Raw genomic sequence first — 25,668 nt, 5'->3', positions numbered from 1 at the left:
GCACCTGCGACCGTAGCGGTCACGCGGCTCCAGACTGTAGCGCCTAGAACCGCATGGCCACTTCGGCCGGCTAACGGATACTACCTTACGCTAAGTACAACACACACACACACACACACACACACACACACACACACACACACACACACACACACACGCCCGAGGGAGGAGTCGAACCTCCGACGGGGGGGGGGGGGGGGGGGGAGCCGCGCTGGCCGTGACAAGACGCCTGAGACCGCGGGCTACCTCGCACGGCTCGCGTTGAAATGTGAGTGTGTAGAAGAGGCATGTTTTATGGTAACAGCTTGTTTTTTTTTCCGAGGTGATAATTAAAACTCGGTGACTACTCATCGCGTAGGTACGCTATATATTAGTAGGGCATAACGAAAAATGAGTTACAACTGCAACCTAAGTGGTTCCATGCGTACAAATGTGATTCCCTACTCCTCTGTCGCTTCCGTTAACGTGGTTACCTAGTGGTGAAGTTGGAGTCTGTTATTGCGGAGTCTAACTTTAGTGACTGTGTCTTCGTGTAAAGTTCATTTTAATTCAATTAATTTTTTTCTAGCACAGTGGGAATGTGTGTGCCCCTCATCTTCCGCAGTGGTTTCTGTTACAGCGCTCGTGGCACCACGCCGGCCAGTCTGCAGCAGCACGGCACGGTATTGTGTTTGCCGTAGCAATGCGGACTGTTATATTCGGTTTATTTAGCTCTCGTGGGCAGCAGCGCGGAATTACGGGGCTCCTTTTATGCGGCCGCACAAGTGTTTGAGCGAGCGAGCCGAGCCCAGCCCAGCCGGCCGCCAACTTTTCCCATATTCTCCGCAGCTCGGTGCGAGACCAGAGCGCCGCCTAATGAAACGGCACTGCGCCCATCCAGGACGGTCTTAATTAACACCGCCCTCCGTATTTACTTATTAACGCGCAGAATGTCCCGGCCCGTTACCAGCTGCGTGTATGGCTGCCGTCGCCCTGGCGACAAATTCTTACTGCTCCTAAGTGTCTACTCCGTTTCCGGACTAAATAGGAACAGCCCTGTTGCGACCCTATGTTAGAGAAGCTGCCTTGTTTACCTGATACCAGCGTCCTTCTAATTGTCTCTTTTTTCCCTTTTCCGGTGCTAAAAATGTTTCTAGCGTCGTCTCTGCAACGATTACCGCCGCAGCAGACGTTTCATTTCGTTATTTTCAGTTTTTTCCCGTCCTTCGCTTTAGCCGAGTTTCATGATAGCCAGCGTTTGTCAGCTAACGGTGCCGCCCCCCCCCCCCCCCCCCAAGTTCCTCGATTCACTTGTACAGTTCTCACAATGCGCTTTCGTCGGTTAATATCGGCTTATCTAAACCCGCGCCCCTCATTCTCGTTCAAATAGCTCCTCATGAGGCTAAGTGCAGTCAAAAAATGTTCAATTGTGTGTGAAATATTATGGGACTGCTAAGGTCACCAGTCCTAAGCTTACACACTACTTAACCTAAATTATCCTAAGGACAAACACACCCATGCCCGAGGGAGGACTCGAACCTCTGCCGGGACCAGTCGCACAGTCTATGACTGTAGCGCCCTAGACCGCTCGGCTAATCCCGCGTGGCTAAGTGCAGTCCATTCCAGAAAGTCTACCAAGGAATATAACCCTCATCTCAGGAGGAAGGACTATCCAAGAAGTATTTATTATTATTATTGTTATTGCTGCTGTGATCCGTCTCCGTAATGGAGTGGTCAGCGCATCAGACTCTCATGCGCGGATCACGGTTTGGATTTCCGCTACTGCCAGGGATTTTTCATTGGTGGGAGGACTGGAGCGGGTTGTACTCAGCTCAGCCTCGTGATGCCAATTGAGAGGTAGCGCCTCAAGTCGACAACGGCCGCAAGTGCGAGGTGGTGAACCCATGCCCCTCTGTACCGCATCCGAAAAAGGAATTGGTGAGGATGACACGGCGGTCGGTCAACAATAACTTGGTCATAAGGCCTGTTCGCGGGGTTTCGAGTTGACTATTATTATTATTGTTATTAATAATTATTACTATTTTGAAAATTTCATTGTTGCAATATGGTTCTGCTCTCAATTTTTAAAAACAACACACACACACACACACACACACACACACACACACACACAATATCAGTATCGTTATCATAATCGTGGAAGATACAAGCCTAATTCGAGTACTGAATAAATAGTATCAAAGAAGTTTATAAATTGAAAAAAAAAAATTCGGACCTGTACCATCGCCACCAGGAAAATGTCACTTTCGCAGGGCGTTTTTATGTACCTATCACGCAAAGATTAGGGCCATCAGATCCTGTCTTACAAAATACATCTAATATGTAGTTCAAAATTTAGAAAACCGTATAGAAAAGAAAACAAGCGTTATATTCGTACATGACACGTACAACAATAAACAGAAATTGCAGACACACATACTGAAGCTATGAGCGGTAGAAGCAGTGGACTTCAGAGAAGGAGTGGAACATTTGATGTTTGCTGATGACACTGTGGTGTGTGGAAACATATCATCAGCCCACGCGCTTTTGCCTATTACAATGCCGTGGATTGCGAGCTGTGTCTCGGATAAACAATGTTCACTTTATTTAAAGTATAACATAATATTAATACTCAGTCCTTACCTGACAATGCTATCTTTCTGTGTCCAGCACTTTGCGCTTCTTCCAGAGACGACGAATCCAGATTTTTCGTTAATGTACGGATTATCAGCCTGACAAACTACGTGGCGGTTAATCCTGAACTACTTAGCTTCTGCGAGTGTATGTGCTTACGCACTTGCAAATAATTCCTGTGGCCTCTGCAGACGCCTTTCGAAACGCGAAGATCGTCCGAGGCATTTGGGGGGTGGGGTGGGGGGTGGGATGGTGCATGGGAGGACCTGAGCTGATGCCGTTGCTGTTTGTGTCCCCAGGTGCAGCGGAAACGACTGCGAGGTGGGCGCTGTCTCGATAAGCATGAAACCTTTATGGTAAGCCGCCGCTGCCGCCACCGCCTCTGCTTTGTCTGTGTGTGTCCTCTGTGTGTGCTCTCTGCGCCACGCCCTGCGCGATCCTCTCCAGCCCGTAATTACGTCACGCTGGAGTGCAGTCGGCGATAAGCCACGCCGTTCCCTCTTCCTGTGATAGCGTAGTCTGTCTGTCTGTGTGTCTCTCCCTGTGTGTACTCCTTTTAAGAACTCGTCCGCATTATCCTTCTTAATGTCATTACATTACCTGACTTCGTGGACTTGAAGCTATTGCGGTATTAAATCTAGCCTCTAATGAACAACAGGCTTCTGGTTTTACTTTTGTCTGTTGATATTAACGTCTGTTAAGTTCTGAAGTCGTTTATCTTGCAAACGGCGCGTTTTCGGTCATGGATTTATTATTAAATATTGCTGTCATGAGTACCCTTTACAACCCCTGTAACTGTGTGGTAGGAGTTCTGAACCACACTGTATAAAACTACTGATTGATATTTCTTCTCCTATTGGCAATTTACCACCTAAGATGTCTTCCTCAGTTGGAGACGAGGTTAGAAAACAGTTTTATATATCGACAGCGGCCTCTCAGTCGAGGACAGGCAGTGCGTCCTTTCCATAATAGAGGACGTCTTTCTACAGACAGGGGGGCGTCTAGAGTTTCTGCAGTTGTCATAGCATACTGACATTCCTTAAAAGGGATTTTAAGCAGCAGTAGATCTTTGAGTGACCTGCGACGCTTTAGCTCATATCTGGTACTTCAAGAAATAGTTTTTGTTATTAATGTCGATGTTTTTACCCAGGGTGTGGAATGCGATCCACGAATAACTATTTGATGTTTGTGGCTCATCTTTATCACAGCGGGTAATCTGTCCAGTGTCGTATTCTGTTCCCGATAATTTTGTTTATCGAAAGCATATGCACACGTTCCAAAATAATAGTGATGTAACGCTGATTTCAAATTACGTTAAGCGACACACGTTAGATTTAAAGTTCAGTTAACTGATTATTATCATCAGGCATGTTCAGTTAACTGTTTATTATCTTCAGGCATATGGACAGCTTGTGGCAGATGATATGATCAGCCGGGCTGAACTGAACCTCTGAAGTAGCGTATGGAGCCTAGCATCGCTCCAAGCGCGAGGTCCTTTTAAAAGTTTTGAGTACCGCTGGTAGCCCATCCATCATGCACCGAATATCAAGACCTCCCCCCAGCCCCACCGCCAAGGAATGTTCAAGTCCTGAATTAATCACTTCTTGCGACAAATGCTTTATCAACGCAGCTAAACTGTACCGCTACCTCGCAGAAATGCGTCCGGTACAGTACTCTCTCCACCACCACCACCACCACCCGCCCCTTGCAACCTCCGCCAACCCACGCCACATTCGTGTCCCGGAATGTATACCTTTTACACCCACTATGTGTCACCAACCGACACTGTCCTGGTGCACCAGACTCGAAAAGTTTGACACTATACGCCATGTGTTTAACTTAAATATCATACAAGTATGAGTTGTGATTCGTAGAATTTGCGTAAGGTACGAATCTGGGAACGTTCAAAATACATCTTAATTGCATGCTGACGCAAAATAAGTAGGGTGTTTTCCCTTAGGGAAAAATTTCCCTCTTTGCAGTTATGGACTCAAAATTGACGTACCGCATCTGGTTCTCGCGTAATTGACGACTGTAATAATATGCAGTTAGCGTCATCTAAATGTTGGAGCATGCTGCTGTGTGTAACATTCTGTTAATTGTGTTGTAACTTCTCAATAACAATTAAATATGGTAATTAGTGACGGCTTCCCGGTAACTGAGCAAGCATGTTAATAATGTAAGTAAATATCATTATAGCGCGGAAGCGCTGTAACAAATATGTCTGAAAAGGCCTCGGGCAGAATCGCGGTTTGGGGGGGGGGGGGGCGGCATCTTGTTGGTTGGGTCTTATTTGAGCTAGGAACATAGGGTAAAAGTTTTGGTTCAGCTCGGACCAGCGGCCATTTGTATAGCCATTCGAACATCTGCCTTACTGTACCTATGTTACAGTATATTATGCAAGGTTTGAACGACGACTCAAAGCCGATGCCCAGACAAATTGCTCGAATCGATTAATTCATTTTGCAAAAGATTTGAACTGGCTTGAAATTAATGCTCAGCTAATAGCACCATTTGTATGTGCAGCGTTCGAGTTTTACAGGCAAAAACATGTTTATCTGGGAGGCTTTTGAAGCGCACCAGTTCTGTACTTTAGATTTGTACGAAAAGGTTCAAACTTTGTACGAAAGTAGATAATGGATAAAATCAAAGCTATTTTTTTATCAATAATCTTTATCCATTGTCTGGATGCGATGATTTAAAGTCAGGCTAAATGTAACACGTAAAATTTTTTCTTACATGAACCGAGTGAGAGGAAATGGTTTAAAATGAATCAAATAAAATATGCATTCTTACAGCAAAATTGAAAAATCGAATCTTACGTAGAAAAAACTTTTTTGTGACTTTTTTGCGCTAGCCACATGTATTTTTCAGACTTGTGCGATTCGGTTCCAAGTATTTAATAAGGTAGACAAAGACATGAACTAAAGGCCCCCGTAAACGATCAAACGTGTTTGAAAAAATTGCTCTTATCAAACCACGGATTTGCTGAGCAAGCCGTACACATTTAAACAACGTTTGTCAGTTTAACTCCACTTCGAAACAGTATTTTGACAGTAGTGAGAACGGCTACAAATGCTGACAATCTAGTCCTGGCATTGACTTTCGCACTGTGTTTAAGGAAGAAGTAGGAGAAGACTCTAGTCCAGGGAATGGTTTAAAATAAGAGATTTGCTCACGAATATCTGCTAAAGGAAATATCACCCTCAGAACCCTGTGATTATATCAGCTTTCTTCCAATGGATAATGAAATTTTTTGAAGCTTGTTAAGGCTGCCCTAAAGGAGCAAACTTGTCTGCCGAGTTCACTCATATCTGACGACGGATGTGTCAAACGTCCGTACACGTACCAAGAAAGCTTGTCAGTTTAACCTTACTCTTGAAGCAGAAGCTGTTCGTGTATGCTGTGTATTGTTAGTGGGAATATCTACAAATGCAGATAAAGCTTGGAGAGCTGCATCAAACCACTCTTTGGACTGAAGACCACAAAAACACCACCACTGGCCCTGGCATTGTGTTTAAAAAGAAGAAAACAAGTCGCTAGTCCAGTGAATGGTTTAAAATGAGAAAGGAATATACAACTGAAAACCTGTTAATGGAAATGTTTCATTCAGAACCTGGTGATTACATCAACTTGCTGCTCATGGACAGTGAAAAATTAAATAACTTGTTTAGCGTTACTTCGTCCTCACATTGAGAAAGAGGATCAGGTATGCGAAAATTTATTCTCGTCTACTTTTTCCTCTAAGACAGCTCATTAAAATATCACAGCGTAGGAACATACAGCCCACATCGCCCGTGGAAGAACCGGAGAACTTCGATTTCTTTTATTTCATTCCACTTCCGCTTGTATGTGACTGAACGCGTTTAAATAATGATTTTGTTCATAAACTTTTCATGCATAATATATGGTTGGGAATGATGGTACACCTCTATCACTTCGGTAATTGTCAGCGCTGTTTTGTTTTTATACTTGACCGCGGTTTCCATGGTTGTGAAAACTCAACGATTGTAATAAAACATCTTTTCACTGAACGTACGTGGCGAAACATCGTCACAAACTTTCCGTCGATCATAATTTCTGTCAAACATATCAAACAAGATTTGTGTTTGACAAACACGTCAAAGACCACCGTAAACGCTCAAACATTAACCAGGCATAGTTAAGTTTGACAAACTATTTGATCGTTTACGGGATCTTACGGTCATCGTGTTGTTCTGTGGAAGTTGTATCCGTTGCCACGATATAAGCAACATGGTTAGAAAGACAATAGGTAAACCTATACCGAATCAGTCATCGCCCGGGAAAAAAAAGAAAAATCAACGTCGGTTGCCAAGCTACCTCTTTTTGATGTCAAAATTATGGTAGAATGAAAGTTGGGAACCAAAGTGAAAAATGCTCCTATCATACCACAAAGAAAGCGAATATGTCCTGCACAGAGTTAGAGATGTAAAACATGGTAACTAGCTTTTCAACTTATCTGGCAGCTTCAAATACGTTGAAATTGACATTTCGCGCTTTTATTCAAGCTAACTTTGCTTCCCCAGCGTAGCGAGTCCTTTTAGTTGCAATGTGCTTCTAGAGAGAGGGGTGCATCTTCAGTAGGAAGTACCCGAGAGTGAGGATGCATGCATCCCACACTTTTGATAAGACGTTGTGTCATATTGCACGACATGACAAATTCCGTGCCGGATTGTATGAGGGCATGTGTCGTGACATACAACATGACATCATGCATCATGTTACTTTTCTTGGCACGATGCATTGCATTTCATGACATGCATACTAATATTGACAAGTAAAAAAGCGCGAGTATGTGAAGACATTTTAAAGCTGCCAGGCAAGTCGAATAACTAGTTCCCTTCTTTTTACATCCCTGTTGACGCTTCACTGAGTGTCATATCAATTTCGTTGAGAGAGGTAATTAACTTCGAAGTACGGTAATGAAATACGTTTTTACATCATCTGTAGCTCTGGAACCATAAGTCGTATTAGAAGTTTTAATAACCAATAATTCCGTATCAACTTTATCATTAATTTGTCATAATTGTCCATTGAATATCTTAATTCCTTCATGAAATATCACAGTTAATGTGAACGGTATAAAATGCAACCGCGTTATTTTTACAGTTTGTCTGAGAACCGCTATCTCTTAATGTCCGTACAGTTCGCTCGTTCCTCTACGGCAATGTCCCTCCCCTACCCTCCTCACCCTTCTCAGCCTATGACAGCACATCTTCTGGGGTGACGTTAAGGCCGGTATTAAACTATCAAATTTCTTTGTCCAATATCTTTGTCAAAGATTTTTGATGGTGTAATAGGGACTTTGTCAAATATCGTCCAATATTTGATCAAATCTAGGGCCTCGCTGTAAATTTGATCAAAGAAATCGCTTGTCTTCTGTTCACACTTCACTGCAATGTGACATGTTACCATATGGAGCGCTAGCATCGCTGTAGCGTTCTGTCGTCTGTAGTGTTTTTATAAACATTGCCGGTAAATACAATTGGTGTGTGCCGACAACTACAAAATTAATAGAGATGTATGAAGCTGATGAGGCGCTTTAGAACGTGAGGCACCCTGAATACAAAAATAGATTAAGAAGATTGGAGACGACCTGACCTAACCTAACCTAACCGTCTCCTGTAGCAGGGAATCGGAGTGTTACAGTGAGCCTGTCTTCTGAAGATGGGCAATTCTTAAGTGAATATTGTACTTTGTGATATGAGGATACACTTCACTGAGCACATACAGAAATGTATGCTCATCCATTCTTAAGTAATTGATGTACGACTTGACGGCATCCACTGTAAGCTCACGTAACAAGTTTTCTTGAATGCTTTTATCGTGTCGTCGTAAAACCCACGGCTTCACCCAGATTACATTAATTTTTCGTTCCATAGCCCCGTGCTGAGGAGATCCTCGTGGATGTGGAAAATGTCAATTTTTTAAAGCTGAAATAACAATACTAATAGTATGAATAAATACATCATTTGTTTCTATTAAAAGTTTCGTCAGTGGAGTAGAATGAGTTGGCCACTAGTAAGTCTTTCAGGCTCTTTTTCAACTGATCTTTATTTGTAACTAAATTTTTTATGTTTGCTGGCAAATTATTGAAGATGAGTGTTCCTGAGTAGTGGACCCATTTTTGAACTAAAGTAAGTGCTTTTAAGTCCTTGTTCAGATCAGTTTTGTTCCTGGTATTGTATGTATGAACTGAGTTGTTTGTTGGAAAAAGAGATATATTATTTAGGACAAATTTCATTAATGAGTAAATATACTGAGAGGCAGTAGTTAGTATACCCAGTTCTTTGAAGAGGTTTCTGCAGGACGTCCGTGAATTTACTCGACAAATAATACGTATTACACGCTTTTGGACTCTGAAAACTTTTGTTTGACTTGAAGATTTACCCCAAAATATTATCCCATATGTCATTATGGAATGAAAGTAGGCAAAGTATGCAAGCTTTTTCATTTTTATGTGGCCTATGTCTTCTATTATCTCCCGAATTGCAAACACAGATTTGTAAGGCGTTTCTGCAGTTCTGTGGTGTGCTCCTCCCAACTGAATTTATTGTCAAGTTGTAATCCCAGGAATTTAAGACCGTCAACCTCATATGTATGGTTCCTTTTTTTCCTCCACTTCTTTTCCGCATGTGCACACAATGCAATTGCGGTACGTGCAACTGCTGCGGTTAGTAACAAGTTGTTGTCAGCCATCTTAAACTTTGACGAAAAATTTGATGACAGTGTAATACCCCTTCTAGCGCTACGTCAAAGATCTTTGTCAAATATATTTGACGGAATATTTGATCACATCTTTGATCAAATCGTTGACAAAGAAATTTGATAGTGTAATACTGGCCTAAGCACCCCCTTCTCCAGGAACACGTGTACCTGTGGGCAAGCCGCTCGTCGTCGAGCGCGCGCCGACTCATTCGTTAAGCAAACCACCACGTGGCCATTAGATATCATTTCTGGTAACATACTGTTCATGCATATAGAGAAACGTCATCTGACCAAGATTTCATCTCGTTACGTTACACAATTCCCCACTAACCATATTTTGACCATTCTAGCCCCATGGAAAAAATGCATCATCCATCTGGGATACATAGTCGGGTTGAAAGCGTAGACACGAGAAACGTGATTGTGCAGTTGATCTTCAGATTTTTTAAACTACAGTGTGTTCGGGGAAGCTTATAGCAGTATTGGCGGTTTTACGTTGGAATTACGTCAAACAGTTCGCTGTACAAAATATAAACTACAAACGCGGTAATTTGGATTTTATGAAAAGGCCGGTTGGATACGAACTGCTTACATTACACTAAAGAAAATCTCCATTTTAAATGCGGAATTAAGATATTTAAATGTTCAGATGAAACAGCGGCAACCAATTAAAATAGAGAAACGCCACAGTTTGTTAGGCCAGTGAATGGTAGATATGAACGAATACCACTGACGTTACATGTGCACGAACGTCCTTCCGAGAAAGGAGATGTATAAAGATATGATTAATGATGCGCTTTCGGCTGTTCGACTGAGTTGTTGATCTTTTTCTTTTTGCACAAGATTCGGAGATCGAATTAGTCTTTTTTTTTCAGGTGTGTACTCGCTACTTGGATTCCAACCAGTTTGTGGGCATAAAGATAGAATCAAATACTCGGCTGAACACCTGAAAGCACACCGTTAATAAATCACGCCGAGAAAACTTGACAGATCGTATGTCATTTGGTAAAAAGTGGTATGTTCGTGATAACAAAACCTGTAGCAGGAGCCTTTTTTAAGATACATCACTTCAAGCTACTCTGTTTTTTTAAGCTATAAATATCTCCGATACGGAATTACGTTATCACGCTCAGCAGCAACACGCATCGGTTATTTATTTTCCGCTCACTCATCTTTATTAAAGATACAATTGTTGGTATCTCCATCACTTCGGACATAATTCCAGATAGACGCGTAATAAAGATCACCAAAGCTCTTGAAATACGAGCGTATTTAGTTTTTTAATCTCTACGTTATGTGATTCTTAATCCATGCGGCACCCCGTAGGGCGTTATAAAAAAAGCACAGAGGAACTTCATGCGAATTAATTGGGTTTGCAGCTTGTATCTTGCGAAAATGAACCTGTTATAAAATTATTTGATATCTTGTGGATGAGTGTGGCGCCGGGGGAAGGAAGGGGGGGAGGGAGGAACTGTATGTCATACTTTATTGTTTGAACGTTTTGAAGAAGCCATACTTTTTGCTCTGTACAGACATGGCACAAAAACAGCACATAGACTGTCGACCTGGTTCTCAGTGCAGCAAAATTTTTTTTTCTGTATATGGAAGCAGGTTGTTTAAATTGGAATTAGTTTCAGCGTCTGTGCGCGATTGCGATGAAATGCACCTCAGCTATTCAGCAGTAAAAGTAAATCTTAATATTCGTATTTGCGTGAGAAATCTGTGCAATTTAGCTCTCATTGGAAATTGAGATGAAAGAGCAACTAGTCATAGTCGGCACGGTAGCTCAGCGTGTTCGGTCAGAGTGTTAGCTGCCCTCTGTAATAAAAGAAACTCAGTTAATAGACCAACAACGAACTTAAACGGATGTCTTACGACGTCCGCCCCGAGCAGATGCAACGAACAAAAGCGAACAAAATGAGATTTAAAAAATAGTGGCTAATGTTGCTGCCTATGGATCACGGGGTTCCGGGCTCGATTCTCGGCCGGGTTGGAGATTTTCTGTGCCTGGGTACTATGTATTTGTGTTGTCCTCATCATTCAATCATCATCATCATCATTCGTGACTGGCTAGATTGGACTGTATAAAAAATAAAAAATTGGACTGTGTAAAAACTCGAACTTTGTACGAGCGCTGATGATCACGCAGTTGAGCATCCCACAAACCAAACATCGTCGTCCTAACACGGCAGAAGCAGAAAGATATCAAAGATAAGTGGCACATCATTTGCCCAAATTCAAATTACGCGCAGCAGATGGACTAGGTAGCAGCTCATCTTGAAACAGACGATCTATTTATTTGCAAACAAGTATGAGTATGACTTAGCATCCAGAGAATGTGTAACCACTTACTTTCTTGTTGAATCAGACAAATAGCACGACTGCACTGTCAGTTTGAATCTTCTCTCTCGCTGTCCTGTTCGTCGTCTTTACACAAAACAAAACAAAAAAATCGGTTTTACCGTCGAGTTCTTTATGCGAGATGTGTATGAAGGGAGTAATCAAAATATATAAGCAATGTAAGCGCGGTTTGTCCTTCCATGCCGCTATAACTTCGCAGTCCACCTCTGCAGCCCCATGAGGGTTTTATTGTATGATACCTCTGTATCCCCCGTCTATGAAAAATGTTTCGGTTTGAAAATGCTTGGTTTGGGCTCGGAGGTAGTTGTGTCGAAAGAAGGCATTGTACCAATGGTCATCTTATGGGAAGTCGGTAAAACGGTAGTCGAGTGCCGAAGTGGTTGAGACTGTTAGAGTCTATCCGGGAGTGTCCTTCAACGTTTTCAAATGTTCTGAAAGGTTTTCAGATTTTCTAAAAACTTTTAGAATATTCCAGAGTTTTCTTTAATGTTTTCGAATATTTATGAATGTTTTGCAATGTTCACTAATGTTTTATAATGTTCTCTGTGTTGTATAAAGAAACGAATAAGTGAGTGAAAGTAGTTTATTTTAAATTAGGGTAATTTTGACTGCTGCAGTGGTTTTAAGAGCATTTAAGAGTATTGTTGGGCATTCGAGAGTATTTTTAGCATGAAATACCAACATTGTTACGATTTTTTAAAAGTTCATATTTATTATACTCTCAAATGTTCTCGAGTTATCTGGAATGTTCAGAGAAACAAATGAAAATGAAGATGAAGCGAAGCGGCTCTTTTTCGGCTAGTACGTTTAACGTTTGCCTTTGCCTGGTATCCGCCCTCTCGGAATTATGAGATTACGTTTATCAGCGATGCGCTGTACGTTTCTTGCAGCACGTCCCAGTGGAGTCTTTTGGACATATATGTGACAGTCTCTTGCTGGCTATAGAAAATCGCTACACAAATACACATCTAAGATTTGCCGCCGGGTAACATTGCGTAAGCCCCACAACAATTCATCGAATTACTCGATAAGTACATTTGCAACAAACACATCGAGAAGGCCTGAAAATTTGCAGTCCCCTTCCCTCTCCCCCTGTCTTCTTCGGCTCACGCCACCCACCACTACTAACTTAGCTTAATAAAGTCTCTCATACTGGCGTACACTACTCATGGCTTAATAAAGTCTCTCATACTGGCGTACACTACTCATGAACTGCTGGCAACTGTATTTTTGGGGCCGTGTGACTTTAACGCTCCAGGCAGATTTACGTGAATACTTGACGCTAGTGACTGATGGCTGATAGTGTTTGTAGTGACAGTTACGTAGAGAGTAAACAGTGAAGTTTTTTGTAATCAGAGTTGTTTTTGGTCATTTTTTCTCACGCTTTTTTGGTGCAGGACGTGTTCGTTCAACACGTGGCCTAGAAGTCTCTTCCCCATTAGTAATGAGCTTTGAAAACGTGTCGCTGTCGCCGCAGTGTTCCATGCTAGCTATTACATATCTAATTTAAAACACAATGGTGTCTGGTACAAAAGTAACAGATTTGACCATATCGATTGTAAGAGTGTAACATGTTTCTGTACTGTTACGAAGTGATCCTTACTCGTGGGGTATGGTATGGAATTAATGGTGATTGGCCTATACCAAAAGCATAGTGATAGCAGAATCTAGTTCCTGAAACACTGTTGACCATATGTGAACAACTAACGCAGGTCGGGGTGCTATCTACATTATAGCTCACTCGAATTTGAGCCGGTCCTGAGCGCTGTCTGAAACTACAAAAAACAACTTTCATTAGGACACTGTTCGTATCCGCAGAAGTGCTTTATCAACGGAAAAGCTGAAATACCTCAACGGGAGTTGGTGGAACATCAACCGTGTTCACCAGATTTCGCATCACTGAGGTGTCCGCTATCTCCTTATGTGTCTGGGAAACATTGCGGTTCCAGTGAAGAGGCTATGCAGTTGGAGATGTCTCTGTAAAGGAACCAGGATGAATAGTGCAAGTTTAAACAACATACATCACGCAGATGAGTCGATATTACCCACTGATAATAGACTTTCGACTCCTACTAAGTAGAATTACTAGTGAAGAGCTTAGACTTGATATCAATTTTTTGTAATGGTCATTAGGAAGAAGTGAAGAAAGAGGGGAAGATTATGGTCTGACGTCCGTCAGTGACGAGATCATCATAGATGAGTCACAAGTTCGTATTGCGGAAGTTCGCGGAAAGGAATCGGCCGTATACTTTTGGTGGGAAATGTTTCAGCATTTGTTATAAGCGATTTAGGCTATTCACGGGTGGAAATAATTGTAGATTATTCTTTTTTTAATAAGTGTGTGTTACTGCTGTGGCAACTTGAATCATATGCTCGTTAGCAGAAAACTGGGACCATGATAGAGGTATACAAACTAGGATTAGGACTGGACATAAAGCATTTAAAAAACTCAAACATACTCGCCCAATACTCAGTTTTCCAACGTACGCAATTTATGAAGTGCTCTGTTTAATTGTATGAGTGTATGGAGTAACATTTAGACTGCCTCCTCTATAAACAGGATGGGGCCGTTCAAATGTGAATATACCGTGGCAAACTAAGGACAGCAGGGGAAAATATATGATGAAATGTTTTACCCACCGATAAAAAAAACCCTTGAAGCCATATAAGTACCATTAGTCGCAGGACAAAACAAATATCATACGAGAGTGCAGTTTAATGTAATTCATCTTTAACGGAAAAATGGAGAACATGGATTCGGTCGGAGAAGGGTAGCAGAATCTCCTAGAACGGCGTGGTATTCTAGATATTGCCATACGAATTACAACAGCTGGGAAAACACAGAATAATCATGAAGGCTTTCACGGGGTTTCGTTAGTTGCTGTTGAATCTTCCGGGTTGTATGGTTGTGGTCCATGAATTTTATTGATCCTGATGTTTCGTCCAGAGTTATGTTGGACATCTTCACTGGCTTATTTAGACCCAGCGGTAGCAAAAGCGATAGCAAGAACATCCCTGAAGATGTCCAACGCAAGTGTGGACGAGAGGTGGGGAACAATAAAGTTTCTTGGACCACGATCATACAGACTGTAAAATTCACCAACGACTAATAGAAGAGAGGAATACTCCATGATGGTTGCCATCCTTCTATAAGGAGACGACATTCGAATAAGATGAAGAAGAAGAAAAATGATGATTTGAAGACAGTCTAGAATCAAACTTGGCGTATGGAATGTGCTTTATCAGCGTCGGCATTGTTGTAAAAGAGTTCATTTTCGTCTTAAAAAGCACAGCGTCTCTGTGCGGGCCTTCCCGTGATATGGGGTAGAGGCACTGGCATGCGCCCCTGAGGTGGTCGGCTACCCAGCGAAACCGAGTCGCGGCTAAAGTGCTCGGCAAGCACAGGTGAGTGCGTAATTTCCCTGCGGCTGGCACTCTAGCGGTGGGTGCCCCAGAGAGCTGGCCGAGCACAATGCCGCAGATGAAGCGCGCGTTGGCCCGTAACGAGAGCGACATTTGCAGGCAGGCGCGGCGCGCAGCTCAAAGGCACAAGCCGCCCGCTCCCGCCTTTGCTTCCACTTGCTGACTCGCCTCCTGCGCCACCTGGCTGACAGTAAGCCAGCTGACCACTACAATACACTGGTTTATCTAGAATCAGGTTAGCGACCGTCGTGGACAAACTTACGACGTACTTGTGCGGTCACCACAGAAGCAGATCAACATTGCTTCATTTATTCACTGTAAGGCAAATAACTGGGAAAGCATGAGAATTCCTAATACTTGCTCACGTACGAGGGTACTGATGAATTTTTCAACTATCACCTCCAAAATATCGAGTTCTGCGTATTGAGTGTTCAGGAAACGTTCAACCTCGAAAATCACCTTATTGTCATTCTGGAAATAACAATCGCACAATGATTTCTTCATCGGAGGAAAAAGGAAGAAGTCACTCGGTGCCATGCCAGGAGCACACGGGGGATAAGGGAAAATATGGTAGCCCAAAAAAGCAGCGTGTGTTCAAATGGTTCTGAGCACTATGGGACTGAGGTCATCAGTCCCCTAGAAATTATAACTGCATAAACCTAACTAACCTAAGGGCATCACACACATCCATGTCCGAGGCAGGATTCGAACGTGCGATCGTAGCGGTCGCGCGGTTCCAGACTGAAGCGCCTAGAACCGCTCGGCCACAGCGGCCGTCCAGCGTGTGTGACCGTGTCCTTTGCAGAATGAGCTGAGTGCGTTGTTACGGAGCATAAGCGCCCAGACGGACAGCTCCCAGCTACACTCTCTCTCGACAGCCTCACGTAACCACATCAGGAGATGTTTGTAGTATGCTCCTGTGAATGAGCACACTCTGTTAGTACCATTCGCAATAGTCACATGAAAACAGTACCACTCTGCCCAGTGATGGTTGCTTCCGCCTTTTGGAGGTGGTGAAGCCAAAGGTTTTTTTTCTGTGCGAGCCCTGATTTCTCTTACTTTATCCTGATGATCATTTCTCCCTATGTTGGAGGGTGCCAACAGAATGTTTTCACAATCGGAGGAGAAAATTGGTGATTGGAATTTCATGAGAAGATTTCGTCGCGACGAAAAACGCCTTTGTTTTAATGATTGCCACTGCAAATCACGTACCATATCTCTGGCACTATCTTCCCTATTTAGCGACAATACAAAACGAGCCGCCCTTTTTTGAACTTTTGCGATGTCATCCGTCAGTCCCACATGATGTGGATCCTACACCGCACAGCAATATTCCAGAATGGGGCGGACAAGCGTGGTGTAAGCAGTCTCTTTAGTAGACCTGTTACACCTTCAAGTGTTCTGCCATTGAATCACAGTCTTTGATTTGTTGTACCCACAACGTTATCTATACGATCCAATTTAGGTTATTTGTAATTGCAATCCTTAAGTATTTAGTTAAATTTACAGCCTTTTAATCATTCACCGTCCTTCAACTACTTTCCATAAATGCTAACTACTGTAGAATGCAATCATCTGACCAGTTTCCCTGTTTCAGAGATGCTCGTTCCCAGGCCCTAGTCTATAAGGTCTTATTAGTTGGCTAGCAACATTCTTGGAACAACGGGCCTATTGTTCTCCCAATGGAAACAAACCGCTCACATGGGATCTTGTTTTGTTTAATTAGGGAGTAATTAATGGACCATAACAGTCATTTTAGACACCATAATTTATGACCCAAGATGGTCACCGAGTAATGCCCTAGCACTTTTGTATGCCCAGGTGTCCAAATGTTTTTAGCCTGAAGTGAGAACTGTCATCTTTATTATCATTATTTATTTTTAATCTTATTTACTATATTTTACGACTAAAAATAGTGTCCCCCTTCTCTACATGTGTAGTGTGTTCCTGTTGGTTCCCTGCCCCAACACCACCGCTCTTCAGGCACCGAGCATTATGAAACGATTGTTGAAATTTGTACTCTGCACCTCTACAGTCAGCAGCATCAGCAGCAGCAACACATTCAGTTGATTGTCTCAGTTTCATTTTTTCGCAGTTTTCTGTAGTGCATCGTGCCCAGTGATATTTTCAGCAACGTATTGTGATAGCCACTATACATGTTCGGAATCACACAAATGTATAACACTATTTATGCTTTACTAAGAGCAATTCGTTGCTATTTTACTGATTTTTCACCAACTTTCAAAGAGGACACGCATGAATATGGATCTTCAAATTAAAAAAAAAAATGCCATCACAGTCTAATATTTAAAAAGATTGCACTTATGCCCCAATGGTTTAATGTTTAACAATGCAATCCCTCGGCCACCTACTGCCCAGAGGCAGATAGGCGAGATGAGATGCCGCTGTTCAGCCCTACAGTCAAACCTCTCTGAGATCCCTTTGTACGAGTAATGATGGCTTTGAAGCTTCCTGGAAAATCGTCTTTTTCTTGAACTACCTAATGCACAATATGTATCAAACAAATTTTATATTACAGACTAATTTTGAGCTGCAAGGTGATTCTAACGCTCTCGTTAGCAGTTGACTAAAATCTCTGTGCTAACCCATTGATGCCTTATACACATGTAATCCATTTAATCAATTTAGTAACTCGTTGGCACAGCATCTACACCGGAAACAACATTAATTCTGCGTGAAAAAAGGCCTTTCTGGGTTTTCAGAGGTTTACGAAATTCACGTCCCATTGTTGTTTTGCAGTTGAACCGTTTTACCCTCATTCCGAGAGAATGAAGGTCGATGAGTGCATCACCCATGAAATGAAGATCCAATTGCAGTAGATGGCTGTCCTGTCGTTTAAGTTTTACTGTCGTAATGAGCAGGGACGCAGTGTGTCACTCTTAGTACTCTTCAGGCATATTTTCCTCCGCTGCTGCTAGTGTCTGTCTCTATACCGTTCATGAATGATGCGTAGAAAGAACATCTGTCGTTAGACCTCCGTAATTTACCGTTTTCGTCTTTTCGTGAGATGTTTATGATGCTGTAATCAGTTGAAAACTTGTGTTGTAAGACGCTACCTCAGGGATGATACCGATTCCTCCCATCTTCTTGACTTTAAAAAATGCTGGGTCTCGATATCCACAGCCAAGTCACTGAGCTGTGCTAATTTTCTCGCAGTGCCATCACGTTGTGACAGCACTGTTCCATTAGATGGGTATCTATGCCTCTACCCGTCACTGATAATGTAGAGAAAAGCACCCTAACCTGCAGGTAAAAAAGATTCACCACCATGTCAGATTACCTGCCATAGATCCCTAAACCTATAATTGTTAAAACTATAGGGAACAGAACATACAACTTTCTTGGTGCAAGCCAGCAATACTTCCCCACCAATTTTTGTTTGTTATAGAACTTAAGTCTCTACAACTTTTAACAAACTAGTGGCTCAGTCATCATACCTATTAAAGTCTTCTTGTAAATCACTACATGCCGCTACGTCAGATAAAGTTTTTTAATGGTGAGAATAGGTCTCTTGAACAGTGATGAAAGAAGCTTTGCAGCTGCACGTTTAATTAATACTGTGTTGAGTATAGCATGTGCTGAACATTGGATTTCGGCTAAATTAGAGTTTATATCAACACCCCCCCCCCTTACCATGGACACTGTGTGAACTCGTCCCCTCCCTTTAGTTGCTTGACAGTGCGCCGTGTCATCCACTGTTTCATTGAAAGTCTCTAGACAAATCCATATGTTTTGGAAGCTTAAAAAGGATTCTATGAAGGAAACACAGCTACTTTCCGAGGCGATCCTAGTGCCCCTACGTGGAAAGGGGGGTGGGGGGCTTGTACCGACAAACCCGATTTGTAACACCTGCGTGGTGACCATTACCCAATAGAGTTCCGCGAGAAGTAGACCATCTTTGTTTCAAGTGAGATATAAGGACGTAATACGATCCAAACAGTGTCGTAGAGCTTCCGACAATATCCATTGTATCATTCACCACGGTGCGGCTGCTTGGCAGATCAGCCTCAACCAATTACACACATTGTAGAGTTACTGTAAGATTGTAGAAAGATTTAGGATTTAATCAAAACATCGTTCACTTTCCTGCGTGTGCTATCCGTAAGTGGAATTGACCAGGATATCGTACTGCAGTCAGAGTAGCATATACAGAGTTGTCAGAAACAGTTTGGAAAGCTTTTAAGGGAGTTGCATAATAAGTTGTGCTGAGAAATAATAGTTAAAACAAAAAAATTATATGCTTTGTGCAGATTCCGAGTTAATTAGCATTGAAGTTAGTCAGTCAGAGCGTTGTGCCGCGCGCAGATTCATGCGGCAGATACAATAGTGTCTGTTGTTATCATAACATGGATGATAGAGCAAGAGAATGCTCAGTCTTTGGATAGGGTTCGATGATTACTACCGCTCCATGTCCAATTTTTGTATCGCTATCTTGTTCGGTTGTAGGAAATCAAACGAATTACACGCTTGGCGACACAGTCTCTGGCGGGCCGCGTGGATTTGCGCGCGTAACGGCCTGATTGGCTAATGTCAGTGCTAATTAACTCGGAAATGGCGGAAATTATCTGACTTTTTACTCTTAACAGTCACTTCTCAGTACAGCCTACCCTGCGACACCCTTACAACCTTCACAAACTGTTTATGTCCACTGTGTGTATGGTCTTCTCCAACATGAGCTGTGCCCATACGTTTAGGAGTAGTTATTTTTAGAAACAAACCCAGTACTTACACTTCGGTCCGAATTGTAGTGTTAGAGCGTGTACGTCACTTGAGAGCGGGATTTGCGGCCGCTCACCTGCCACACGTAAGTCCTCCTGTCAGTGCCTACATTTCCTTAAGATCCCTGCAAACGAATCAGCATAACACATTCTTTTGCTGTATGCGCCTTACTGTATCTTGCTCCAAATGCTTACTTCTAGGTATTTTACGGCAGTTAATGTTTCCAGCAATATTGTAGAGGATTTTGAGTCATACTTGTGGAATAGTTAGAGTTTTTTATGTTCAGGTCAGCTACTAATTCTTGCACAACCAATCACCGATTCCCCAAAGGCCTTCCTGGAATTCACTACTGCCCTCTTATATACAATTCCATCACCTGCGAACATCTTACATCTAAACGAATACCCCGCATTGCCGCTGTATAGAGAGATTGAGTGAGTGTGTGTGTGTGTGTGTGTGTGTGTGTGTGTGTGTGTGTGTGTGTGTGTGCGCGTGTGCGTGCTTGCGTGCGTGCGCGCGCAAAAAGGAGAAGAAGGAGCAGAAGAAGAAGACAGCGAGGTGTATAGTTATGTTGTTGTGAAAAACTATCAAGTCTGTTATTGTGGGCGAGGTTCCTATATATATATATATATATAGTGTTAGCATACTTAGAGATGTGGTAGTATTCATCGAAACAAGAAAAATAAGTTCATTAAACATGTGTCCGGAGATACATACTTTCTGCGATTAACACACGTTTACAGGTGGTGTTTAGTGTGTTGCCCATTCATGAAAATGCACCCGTGTGCCCTTCGGGGTAAGGAATGACGCATCCTTCGAAGTATATCAAGTTGTTGTTGTTGTACCTGCTGGCACGCATTGAAGATGCGACCCTGTAGTGTCCGCACATCGTTGATTGGCGTGGCGTAGACCAATTCCCCCAAGTGTCCGCATAGCCAAAAGTCTAGGGTTTTGAGGTCCGGTTAACGAGCAGGCCGAGATGTACCCTCACTACCCCACCCCACCCAAACCCCCACCCCGACCAATCCAGCAGTCCTAAAATGTCTGTGTCAGATGTTCGCACGCATTGTGAAGAAAGTGTGCTGGTGCGCCATCATGCATGAATCACATTTGTATTCGCCCGCTGCAGTGGCACGGCCTCCAGCAAGGTAGGCAATACATTAATTAGCAAGTCTAGGCAATGCGCCCCAGTTGCCATTTGCTGTAGCTCGTATGGCCCTATTAATCTACGCCAAGTACGCCTGCCCATACGTTGATTGAGAATCGGTGTTGATGCCCTCTTTCCTGAATTACTTGGGGATTTACATCTGCCTATACATGCTGGTTATGGAAATCAACAACGCCATCTCTTGTGAACCCTGTCTCATCGGTAAATAAAATCTTGGATGTGGACAGTGGATGTGCGGCACACTTCTGCAACAGCTATTGTCAGAACCGCCGTCCACCATGATGGTCCTGTGGCTTTAGGGTCTGAACGTGCTGTAGATGATACGGGTACAGCAATTGTTGTTTGCCCGCATCTCGTGGTCGTGCGGTAGCGTTCTCGCTTCCCACGCCCGGGTTCCCGGGTTCGATTCCCGGCGGGGTCAGGGATTTTCTCTGCCTCGTGATGGCTGGGTGTTGTGTGCTGTCCTTAGGTTAGTTAGGTTTAAGTAGTTCTAAGTCCTAGGGGACTTATGACCACAGCAGTTGAGTCCCATAGTGCTCAGAGCCATTTGAACCATTTTTGAACAGCAATTGTTGTTGAAGTTCCCCAAGATAAGAGTGTGAGACACACCTTTTGCTGCTGCTAATCGTAACACATTGGTCCCTGTAGTTTCTTCCACCGAACGTCAACATCAGGTGTGCGGACTGTGCGGGGCCTTCCACTTTCAGTCTTCCTTGGAGCAAGGGTACCTGTGTTCCTCAGACGCTGGAAAAGTCTGCCGAACAGCTTATCAGAGGGCACTCTGCGCTGTGGATATTTTTCGGCGTAGAGAGCACGGACTTGCATGCTAGCTTATTTGCTAAATCATAGCAGAATATCTTATACGCCATTTCACTTGTCGAGTAGTAGGCTTCCAAGTGGTGGGAGAGAGAAATGTAAATGCACTACACCATTTTTACGTACAAACGGAGCAATGACGGTAAACACATACGTGAATCCGTGTTTGGAAGAGGGCAAAACACCATGGTACCTACCGAGGTTGGCAGTGTTGTGCAACAACGCTCACAAACACAACGAAAACTAACGTAGCTTACAACGCGACTTAAACCGTGCTACTGATTGCAGGCTACCAAATGGTCGGTAGAGTACTGTGAGTAAGACATTGTAGTTCCCTGCCGACACATTTGATGGAGCGCCTCTACAGCGACTGTGCTAATATCCGCAACCAAGCGTCGCGCAGCCGTTCCTACAAACACGTGTTTATGTTGGAAAGTATGCGTTTCCGGACCCATGTTTATCGGATTTACTTTTCTTGTTTCGGTGAGTACTACCACCTCTCAAAGTGTTTGGCACTTCTTCTTAACACCCTGTGTATCAAATTTTATATGTCAAATCACAGGCCTCGGAGTGAATAAAGTTATCGGTAGCCATTTTATAACGCACCCTGGTAAGCGTCTAGTAGAAGCGTTGACATCTTCCTCTGCTAAAGAGAATGGTTTGGAACTGTGATTTATAACCATGAAGTCGCTGTGTCAGCTCACTGTGTGTGTGTGTGTGTGTGTGTGTGTGTGTGTGTGGTTCAAAATGGCTCTGAGCACTGTGGGACTTAACATCTTAGGTCATCAGTCTCCGTGTGTGTGTGTGTGTGTGTGTGTGTGTGTGTGTGTGTGTGTGTGTGTGTGAGAGAGAGAGAGAGAGAGAGAAATATAGTAAAAGTAGTAGTTTCCGTTATTCATGAGAAATCTGCAGCATTTATTAAAAAACAGAAAAACATGTAATCTTATACGCAGCAAATACAAGTTTATAGCAAAACAGGTGCTGTCTCAATGGCCCTTCGCCCGAATCGCCCGAAGAAAATGGATTTGAATTCCACTGAGTACCTTCGCGTGTCGGAAACGTCAGCTGACGCAATCAGTTGCATTCACAAGGAAAACTCTCCATCGTACCCTCCTTAGATTTAGTGAGTAAATGGCCCGTCAAAAACTGAACGCAGATCAAGCATGAAAACAGGAAGGTGTACTGAACTCTGAAAAAAGAAGCAAAATCGAAACAGTGAACGGCCGAAGTTCAACAAGTGCAACATCGAGCGAATTGCAAGAATCACGGCGTCGTGGTTCTTTGGCCACGGTGTTGGACTGCAAATGAGGAGATCCGTTTTTAAATCTCCGCTGTGCCCGATATTTTTTTCACCAAATTATGAACTGCTCGTTCGGTCATTGTTTGTTCGTTGTATCCACATTTGTGTGTGTGTCGTGGTGTAACGTCCGTTTGCAACAGCGAGGTGTAAGGAAGGGACCTGCAGACGTACGTACCTCCTATTTGTTCTACACACTTAACCACATGTTATGACTCTTGAGTTCCGTTTTGGAAGTTTTACCTGTTGAATTCCTCTGTTGTAACATAGTTCAAACCTGTTTATTTGTTGTTTTTGTTTTTGTGAGAGGTCTATCTAGCATCTGGCCTGCTCTCGCTATTCATTACATTTACTTGCGACGGTAATACATTCTTACCACATGACTCGTTCTGTGACCAGTGGATAGTATGAGAACTGCCAGAACCACAGAAGGAGAACAGACACATCAGTGACCAGACAGAAAGTTCATAATTTTGTGAAGGAGAAAAGAAAAAGGGCACGATGGAGATTTGAACCCGTATTTCCCGCTGTGCAGTTCAACACCGTGACCACACAACCACGACGCCGTGATTCTTGGTATTCGCTTGCCATTGTATATGTTGAGCGTGGACCGTTCACTCCTTTTATTTTGCTTCTTTTTTCACAGCTCAGTACACCTTCTTTCTGTTTTCGTGGTTGATCTGTGTTCAGTTTTTGACGGGCTGTTTGTAGGACCATTTTACCACAAAATCCGAGGGGGTTCAGTGGTGAGTTTTCCTTGTCAGACCGCGCACATGAAGTGATTGACTTCGACCAATGTCGACCGGCCCAGAATTTTTATGTCGGCGACATTGTTGACGCTGCCTTAGTACCAATGGCTCGATCTGTTGTTGGTTGTAGCCTGTAAATTACACCTAATCAGTATGATTTGGAAAAAGGAATTCCTTTTTTGGAGCGAGCATAAATTTCTTCTGTTTTTAGTCATACATGTTTGGGTGTAGTGTCTTCATCGTCAGTGGGTTCATTTTTTTTGTCTTAGTGGCTCGAACCGATGTTCCCTTAGCTGTCTTTCGTCCGCTGTTGAATTGATATTTTTGTACAGTCTCTCATTTGTAAGTTTTGTGACATTAATGTTGACAAACAGTACAAAAATATCAGGTGTACTGCGGACGACAGACAGCTATACAAACATCAGTATGTGCAACTAAGTAATTGATTGTTCAAATGGCTCTGAGCATTATGGGACTTAACATCTGTGGTCATCAGTCCCCTAGAACTTAGAACTACTGAAACCTAACTAACCTAAGGACATCACACACATCCATGCCCGAGGCAGGATTCGAACCTGCGACCGTAGTGGTCACGTGGTTCCAGAGTGAAGCGCCTAGAACCGCACTGCCACACCGGCCGGCTAAGTAATTGAATGACGGTGGTTAAGCTAAACAGAAACATTTGTGAGTGAAAAAGGAGGAAATTGTGTTCGCACGGTGCGGAATTCCTTTTTTCAAAAATTCTTTATTTGAAAGCAAACACGGACAGGAAGTGAGCTTTAACCTCAGGATGAATATTACACCAATTGTTTTAGGTGGTTTCTACATATGAGATAATTGAAGCTAAGTGCATGAAGAATTGGAAATGCGAGACGTCACACGGTTGGCCGGAGACAGCTGAGCCGTCGAGTGAGGCCGCGGCTGCCTCGTTAGCCGGTGGGCGGAGTTAATGACGAGGCGGCGACGAGGCTGTCCGGCCGTCCGTCCCTTCAATTAGCGGCAGCTCGATCAGCTCAGCACGGCCCACGCCACCCATCCCGACCGTGCGCCAGGTGTGTCGGTCGCGGTTTCCCTGCCGTCCCCACACCCCCTCCCCTCACTCTCACACCCTCGCACCTGCACCCACTGTCATGGCTCGGCTAGCAGCTATGCGGCTCCGGCCTCTGTAGGACTACAGAGTTTCCAGTCAACCAGCTCTGATTACTCGGCTCTAGACTTCCTGTTCGACGCCCGCAGTCGAGTACGGCCAAGCGAGCGATAAGTTGCATGATGGTCGCCGAAGAGAGTGGAACAGATAGATAGATAGATAGATACATACATACATACATAAAGTACGTAGAGAGAGAGAGAGAGAGAGAGAGAGAGAGAGAGAGAACATACCACGAATATAGTATAAGGAGTACCATCCCTCGAAAAAATAGTTAAGAAATTGTTTTGTTTATTTGCAGGACAACGTCTGCAGTTCAGTTATACATTGAAATACCCGCTCCATAGTACTTTAGTACACCGCTAGAGGATCCAAAACGAAATACCGCAACCCATTGATACCCTGGAGTATGGTGCAATAAGTCGTTTTCTGCATTTGAAGGGCAACAACACTACGACAGTCCAAGCTGAGTTGCTGGAAGTGCGCGTCAACAACGCAATACCACATGACACATACGCTTCCATTGAGGTTAGACAAGTCGGAATGGCGAAGGACGAAGAGAAAGACTATCGCTTTGTGAAGAAATAGTAATCGCGAGAGGCGTGGAGGCCCTCCTGTTCGTAGA

The 25,668-nt window shown here is 43.3% G+C and overlaps 1 protein-coding gene across 4 annotated transcripts in view; it reads left to right on the top strand.

Moving 5' to 3' along the window:
- Positions 1-25,668, top strand: part of LOC124595956 (stress-activated protein kinase JNK) — a 578,539-nt gene that overhangs the window by 383,282 nt on the left and 169,589 nt on the right. For 2 of the 4 annotated variants that reach the window (XM_047134879.1, XM_047134880.1), the window contains one exon: positions 2,913-2,969. The exons of 1 other annotated variant lie outside the window; for it this stretch is intronic. The gene's annotated coding sequence lies outside the window, so the exon portion shown is untranslated. The remainder of the gene's footprint in view (positions 1-2,912; positions 2,970-25,668) is intronic. One more of the 4 variants, XM_047134881.1, reaches the window with a different exon arrangement.

This window comes from Schistocerca americana, chromosome 2 (genome assembly GCF_021461395.2).
Source record: "Schistocerca americana isolate TAMUIC-IGC-003095 chromosome 2, iqSchAmer2.1, whole genome shotgun sequence".
Classification (NCBI taxonomy): domain Eukaryota; kingdom Metazoa; phylum Arthropoda; class Insecta; order Orthoptera; family Acrididae; genus Schistocerca; species Schistocerca americana.
The sequence above is the reverse complement of the archived record's forward strand: the minus strand, read 5'-3'. Positions and strand labels throughout refer to the sequence as shown.